This window comes from Carlito syrichta, unplaced genomic scaffold (assembly GCF_000164805.1).
Source record: "Carlito syrichta isolate Samal-C Ts95f unplaced genomic scaffold, Tarsius_syrichta-2.0.1 Scaffold308100, whole genome shotgun sequence".
NCBI lineage: Eukaryota > Metazoa > Chordata > Mammalia > Primates > Tarsiidae > Carlito > Carlito syrichta.
In genome coordinates, this window is record NW_007252196.1 from 51,354 (window position 1) to 59,116 (window position 7,763).

Genomic DNA, 7,763 nt, shown 5'->3' on the forward strand with positions numbered 1-7,763 from the left:
CAGAAGGCGTCTGCCTCTCTTCCTATTAGCTTCTGTGTCTTTAGAATGCCAGTGGGTCAGCCTTCAGTGGTTTCCATACCTTCTAATTTTCTGTCTGAGGCTACTTAGGCAAAATGAAAGGCTAACAAAGATCCCAGGGGACTAAGAATGTTAAATAATTAGCTCATTTTCCACACACTGCCAAAGTGACAAGTAGATGGTCTTAGTGAAGAATTCCCCCCGCCCCTCCATGCTGATGGATACTTCTTTTTACATACTTCTGAATTTGAGGCTGTGTTACAGATATGTGAGGCCCTGGAATTGTAATTCCAAGATGAAATTGCATTTGGGCTTTACCTGAACATTATTTTCTTTTTGTCTATATTACTTGTTTTGTCTGGAATGAACTAATATGAATCACAGGTTATAACAAGTTTACAGACTATAATTGTTGACTCTCCTACAGGGAGTGGTTTTCCTAAGCTTAGGTCTGAGAAAATGAGGGCATAGACGCTCATATGCATGTTGCAGATGTGGTTTATAAGATCCTTTTATGGTCTCCACAGTGAACACTCATTCTTGCACTGCAATGATGGGTATAGAGAGCCCGCACCAGTCATTAAAATGGCCAAAGGGAACAGGTCTTGGCTGAGCAAAGCAGCTGGACATCAGCAGAACCGTGGAGCTAGGATGATAAACTGGGTTGGGGACAATGGGGACCGATTCAAAGAGTACTCTTTCATAGGCAAATGAGAAAAGACATCTTCTACCCTCAAGGAGCTCACAAAGAATTATCAGCTGGTGCAAGGTCCTCAGACCTGCCAGACAGATATTGTTAGGACGTCATTTTATACCATTTGTTGCCACATCCCCTTCGTTTACCTCGAGTGAAATTCACAGATAATATGCCTAAGGGAGAAAGAAGATGGATGAGAACTTCCAGGTTCCTCACTGGGGCAACTGAGAGGGAGCGAGGTGGTGCCACTAACCAAGTGAGGAGAAGGGTAGGTTCTCCAGGTAGTCAGAAGCAGTCGTCTCTCACGAAGAAAGAAAGGCCATAATTTAGGAACCCTCAGCTTCCTGGGAGCACACAGGTGCTGAGGAATAAGTCAGCCAGGCCAAATGCCAGGAATATACCAAAACCAAAAGCCCAGGCAAGACAGGGCAAACTCATGCATGTGAAGCAGCAGAATGGATGTACCTTAGAAATATGTGGAAGAGCCAGGTATAATAACCTGCGTTCTCTAGCATTCCCTTTATATGAAAGTCTAAAAAAGGCCAGCATGTAATAACCAAAATCAGACAGCGGTTGCTCGGGGCCAGGGGTTGGGGAAGGGTTTGACTACAAATGGGCTCACGGAAACTTCTTTGCATTGTTGGAAATGTTCTGTATCAATAGATGCTGATTGCACAACCTGGACATTTACCAAAACTCATCAAATGGTACGCTTCTTATGAATTACTTGTATGTAAAGTAGGTCTCAATAAAGCTGCTTTTAAATATCAGACATGTAGCCGGGCGCAGTGGCTCATGCCTATAATCCCAGCACTTTGGGAGGCTGAGGTGAAAGGATTACCTGAGCCCATGGGTTCAAGACCAGCCTGGGCAACTTGGAGAGACGTCGTCTCTACAATAAATCAAAAAATTATCCAGGCGTGGTAACATGTGCCTGTAGTTCCAGTACTTGGAAGGCTGAGGCAGAGGGATCACCTGAGCCCAACAGGTTGAGGCCGTGCCACTGCTCTCCAGCCTGAGTGACAGAGTGAGACTCCAACTCAATAAATAAATAAACTCAATAAATAAATAAATGAATATCAGATATGTAGTCTGACATGGAGGTGGAATCACCCATGAAATACTTTGGCACTGAGGCTGCAACTCCAAGAATCAGCAGGTGAAACTGGATACAAGGCACTGGGGAGATCCCAATACAGATGCAACCTGGCTGGAGTACCAACTGTTAGGGTGGGATATTTATTCCACAAGCATACATTGTATACCTACTGTGCGCCAGGCTTCGTGCTGGGTCCTGGTATACAAGAAGAACCACGATAGAGGAAAGTCAAAAGCAAAGTCAGGGCTTGAAATACAACTCTAAACTCAACTCAAGTTCAAGATTCTACTGATATCTGACATGTATCAAACTTCTCAGTGTGGCCACTTGGGTAACTTCAGGAGGTTAGTTTTGCAGCTGGGAAGAAAGCTTTCAGAATGAAGACTATTAATCAGTGTTAGTAAGTCACATGGGCACGCACACATACTGGCAGGGATATTTATCCATGATGAGTGCTAGCTTATAGTCTCATTCGCTTGGCACATTTCCTGAGCACCTGCCACATGTCAGGATCTGAAGAAGATACACGTATGAGTCCCAATTCTCAAGAGGATTGTAAACTTGCAGAAGAGAGAAGACATACTGCTCTATCATTATCAAAGATGACACGTGATCAGTTGTCTTTAGAGAGTGTCAGTGTGCTACAGTGCTCAGGGGAGTGTGAACTCACTTTTGGCCAGGCTGTTGGGGACGATTTTAGTGACAAGCCTTGTTTGCTCTGGTCCCTTTGTTATCTGAGGCTCAGCCCTGAGTGTAAAAGGCCACTGTCCTTAAGGGAAACAGGCTTACAACTTCACTGTATGTGTCCCATTTGGGGAGTGGGCAGTGAGATAGCCTGAGATGAGCGAACTTGATGATTAGTGGGTTGTGAGGCCCAAAACTGGCCTATTAGGTCCACATCTGAGCTTGTTTCTGAAGAAGTGTTCATTTTTCAGTTTTCAGATTCTAAAAGCTGGCACATTATTTATCCGTGAGGCATGCAGACATCCTATCAATGCAAGTTGACCACTTAGCTATGAGATCTCTTCAAATGTAAGCTAGAGCACTAGTTTCCACTTCAGAAGTATTTTAATCCTGCCAACAGAATTGACTTCATGGAAGGCTATTTGATGCTGGCACACACACACATACATACACAAAAATAGAAGCTAATTTGTGAAAAATACTTGTGGATTACTTTTTACTTTAGCTGTAAATGTTGCTGGCTGTTTGTTTTGCATTTTTATTCGTGTATGTGTGCATGCCATGTTTTGTTTTCTCTGCAGATGGCTTGGCTGCCTGTAAAAAACTGGTCCACCCAAGGACATTGCTGACTGTTTTGAATGAGGCCAAGGTCACAGCTTCAATCCCATTTGGCCAGTTAGCTTTGCTCTTGCTTCCTTTCATAGCCACAGGCTGCTCCCTAATCATCACATCAACACTATCTCTCTGGGACGGGAGGCTGATGGACAAGGCAGATTATCAAGGCTGGTCCGAAACTGTAGGTCAAGCAGATGATGGGCCAGCGGCCTAGAGAAGTCGTGACTTTGGTCACTTAGTAGGTTGTTGTTCCTCGTTTTCGTGTGATCACTGCTTCTGAAATGTCTTTGTGATGGATCTGCAGAAATTCATCTGGGACTCTGTTTCTCTTACCCAGGGGACTAGATCATTTCAGCATCCACCCCCTTTACTGCCAACATAGACTCCTGAGACCCAATTAGTACCTTTTTTTGTCTTTTGGAAGTATTACATCTTTGGTTTCTTATATTTTCAGCTCTTGAGTCTGTTGCCAAAGAATCCACTAATAAGAGCTACCATTTGTTGCACATTTACTTGACAGATGCCAAGACTCTCTGTGTAAATTGTCTCCTTTCATCTTCAAAATAGCCTATGAGGTGAAACCTGATATTTCTTTTTCCCTGTGAGGATCAAGGTTTAGAGCAGTTGTGTTGCTGATCGTATCTCATGGGAGTTAGGATTCAACTCTGCTTTCAGACCCTGTGCTTCTTAGCCATTATGCTATGAGACTTGCCTGCAAGTGTGACACGCTGGACCGAATGTGTAATTACCACACATTCACACTGCTTTAAATTCAGGCCCAATTTGGAGGGATGCTCCTATGTTGTGTCACTCTTGTTGAAGCTAGATCCAAGATGACCACCTGGCAAACTGTGCTAATTGGACACGTTCTTTCTGTGCCAGTAGTGAAATCTTATTTCTTTGCATTATCCATATCACTTTGTTGAATCACACATCACTGGGAATAAATGGGCTATCAGCTGGACCTCAGAAATACTTGATTTTACAGAGATGCTTGACCATGCTAGTACTGATGACCAAATGAAACCTATGTTCGAGGAAGCCTTTGATCCTGTTGTATACTCTCCAAATGTCAATGTGTACTAGACCATATTTTTGGCAGTGATTTTCAAATGCTGAAAGAAAACCCACACTGAAGTCCAAACATAGTATTCTCACCAGCCCCCCACCTGAAACCCTCATCATGAACATATGGTTCTAGTGGCTTAAAAAGCAGTATGGTATAACATCGGTGCTTTCTTTTTAAAAGTGTTCTAGTATTTTCTATCTTTCTGTCCATTTTGAAATACCCAAAACAATTTTGTGCATAATGATTCAAGCTACAGTGCAACATATATTATCCGGAGGAAAAAAAACAACAAAGTAAAGCTTAATACTTTTCATTGTTTATCATAAAAGTAAAAACAAAAAGCCTACTGCCCCGGCTCAGAGGTACAAAATTTTGTACACCTTGACTCTCAAAACTGTTCAGCTATAGCCCCGAGCCTCTGGACATTTGCTGTGTTTACAAGTGGGCTAATATTTGGCACTGATTCCCTTCTATTTTTTAAATTGATCTGACTGTTCTTTGACCTTGAACTTTTCTAGACTATGCCCACATTTTTTATCCCACACACCTTCCAAAGAATTACTGGGTTTTTGTTTTGTTTTGTTTTTAATCAACCTTGGTAAAATTTACTAAGCCTCTTCTTTTGGTATAATATCTTTAGGCCCAGACAGTTTGAGTGAAATCATCTTTATTAAATAACTTTGAGTCATTTCCTTCTCTATTCTAGCTTTCCCAATCTGCCAACACACGTGGGTGGTACACAGTCTGTGAAACTGAATGTAGATTGACCCTTTTTATAGATTGTTTCAAAAACATAAAACCCAATAACAACCCTAACCCCTTAATCGTAAGTCTCCTCTCTAATTAGATGTCCCTCCGTGTTATTGAATCGGTGTTTACCTTGGTTCCTTCTGCCCAATAGAATTAAATAATTCTTATCCTATTCCAACTAATTCCTATTTAAAAACAGTCTCCTATTTGGAGCTTTCTTTCTACAGGTGAATTTTATTTCCTCCACTTCTCCTTAAGTGACCTGGTTTAGCTGCCTTGTTTTGTAGCTTTGTGTTATGCTGGTACAGGTACTAGTTTTAGCCAAACTGATACTTTTTCTTACCTTCACTTTTTCTCTTGTGTTTGGAAATTCCCTCTGTACGTGGCATCCAACTCTCTTGGTGCTTAGGTGTTATGGGATTTGGCCTTTTTTACTATTATTGTTCAATTTCTACATCCAGTCTTCTGCTACTTCTCTGAATTCACATAATCTAAATGTTTTTGAGATGTATTATCCTTATTGGGCAGATATTCCTTTTTTTTAGAATTAGACACTTTTTTATTAGAATCAGCAGCAGTACCACTGATGAGCTGGATAGCCTTAGAACAAATCGTTTAGCCTCACTGTACCTCTATTCCCCATCTGGAGAATGAAGATAATAGTATCTACTTTAATGGGTTGTTGTGCCTATTACTTTTATTTAAACTAATGACTGCCCACTGCCTACTACAGTTTATGGCAGGTTAGTTAACATTAGCACCATTTTTATTTATGAGAATTAGTGAATAAGGCTGCCTTGGCTAGTTGGCTTTTTATCTTCTCTTTTATCCTCCTTTCTTACCTTCCATGCACATTCCCTGCCACTATTATCAGTAGGAAGAGGAAGGAGATTCAAACTCAGGGCTCACAATCCTTATTTCAATATCCATTATAAAACAGATGTTGGCCAATTCAAGTGAGGCGCCCTATAATCTTGTTTGTTGCAGGCCTTCTCTTTGTGCTGCTTTGAAATCAAGTATTTTTTCATCTACTGATGGGAGCTAATGAATCGTATAGAGGTGAGAACATACGTTCTCTTAAAGGATTGGGGTTAACAATAGAGATATAAATAATATCCAGCCAATTAATTTGGTAATCATTCTTTCCAGCTGGTTATAACTCTTGTTTCCCCTTTCATCGTAATCCAGAAATGTTCTTCTTTTGTCTTTGTGTTTGTTCATGTTGCCTACCCTTAAATTTACCCTTTTTTTTTTTTGAGTTGAAGTCTCACTCTGTCGCCCAGACTGGAGTGCAGTGGCCGCTCCCAGCCACCACAGCCTTGACCTGCTGGGCTTCGGCGATCTTTCCACCTCAGCCTTCCAAGTAACTGGAACTACAGGCGCGCGCTACCACGCCCGGCTGATTTTTTATTTACTGTAGAGATGAGGTCTCGCCAAGTTGCCCAGGCGGGTCTCAAACCCGCGGGCTCAGGCAATCCACTCACCTCAGCCTCCCTTTAATGCCCCATTTCCCCATCCCTTCCATGACATTCCTCAGCCAGTAGAAATGTTTGGGGCAGTGTTTGCTCTACTGTGTTTCAGGGACACTTGCCATGTGAAAACAGAGCCATGAATAGCCACATCTTTCTCATTCTTCCAAGCGTCCCTTACCTCTCTAATTTTAGAGACCTGTTTGTGGTCTTGTCCTCTTTGGCCAAGTTTTCCAATAAAGAAGATGTAGGAAACCCTAATACAGACCATCTGTAAGTCCCCTGAATTTTTTTTTTTAAAGGTGACTTTGAAGAGCTTGGGACAGTTAAATGTTCCTGTAAATACCGTTACTAAATTCTTACTCTCTGTGAAAGAGAGACATGGATGCCTGAGACTTACTCCTCGTCCAGGCAGAGGTCACAGCGCAGGAGGGAAACAGAAATAACAATAAATTTGCTAATCGAGGCAGACCTTGACCACTACTGAAGAATCTTATATATAGGGAGAGAGAGAGGGAGAGAGGGAAAAGATATAAATGTTATCAAGGAAAATTTTGGAATGCTTCATGAAAGAAATGAGAGTTAAAGGATGGATTAAAATTTGACAGACTTCTACAGGGGAATCGGTGAAGGACAGTATTCCAGTTAAAGGCTGCAACTAGAGAGCTAATAATAATTCCTTTCCTTCAGTGTGTTTGAGTGTGTACATACATGTATGTGAGGATGAAGCAAGGGATTCCAGTGGGAAATACATGCCTGGAAAGATTGGGGGCAGACATGTTTTTAAGGCTATCAAAGCCACAATACCTTATTTTTCACTCTAAACATGGCAAAGAAATAGTGTTAGGGAGGGAGGGAGGGAGAAAATTGGGAAATGGTGTGTTTATATATCTTGTTCTTGTCTGATTAAGCACACCCTTGAAAGAGGGAAGCATGCTATTATCTATCGAAAATCTTGCTGGTGAAACAGTGTGTCAATCTGATCCCACCCAATTTGAGGCCCTCTCCACAGCCTCATCCCTCACAGAAGTGACCTTTCTTTGAAAGGCAAACCTGGCCTGACATCACTGATGTTTTGAATTCAGCATTCAGAGCTTTAGAAAAATTTCTTTCTGAAGGAAAGAAAGTGTGTCAGCCCCAAGTGACAGACCCCTGCTTGCTGCTGAGAAGGATACAGGTTTTTGTGATCATTCATGGCAAGGGCAATTTCAAGAGAAGAGAAATGATCTGTTGGGTAAAAGCACAATTTCTGCTCAAATTTTCTTCAAGGGGAATCTGAGAACAACCGAGAAACTCAAATCGTTTATATTTTACTTTGTGAGCAAGAGAAGCATATAAGATTTATAGGACCAGAGCACATGA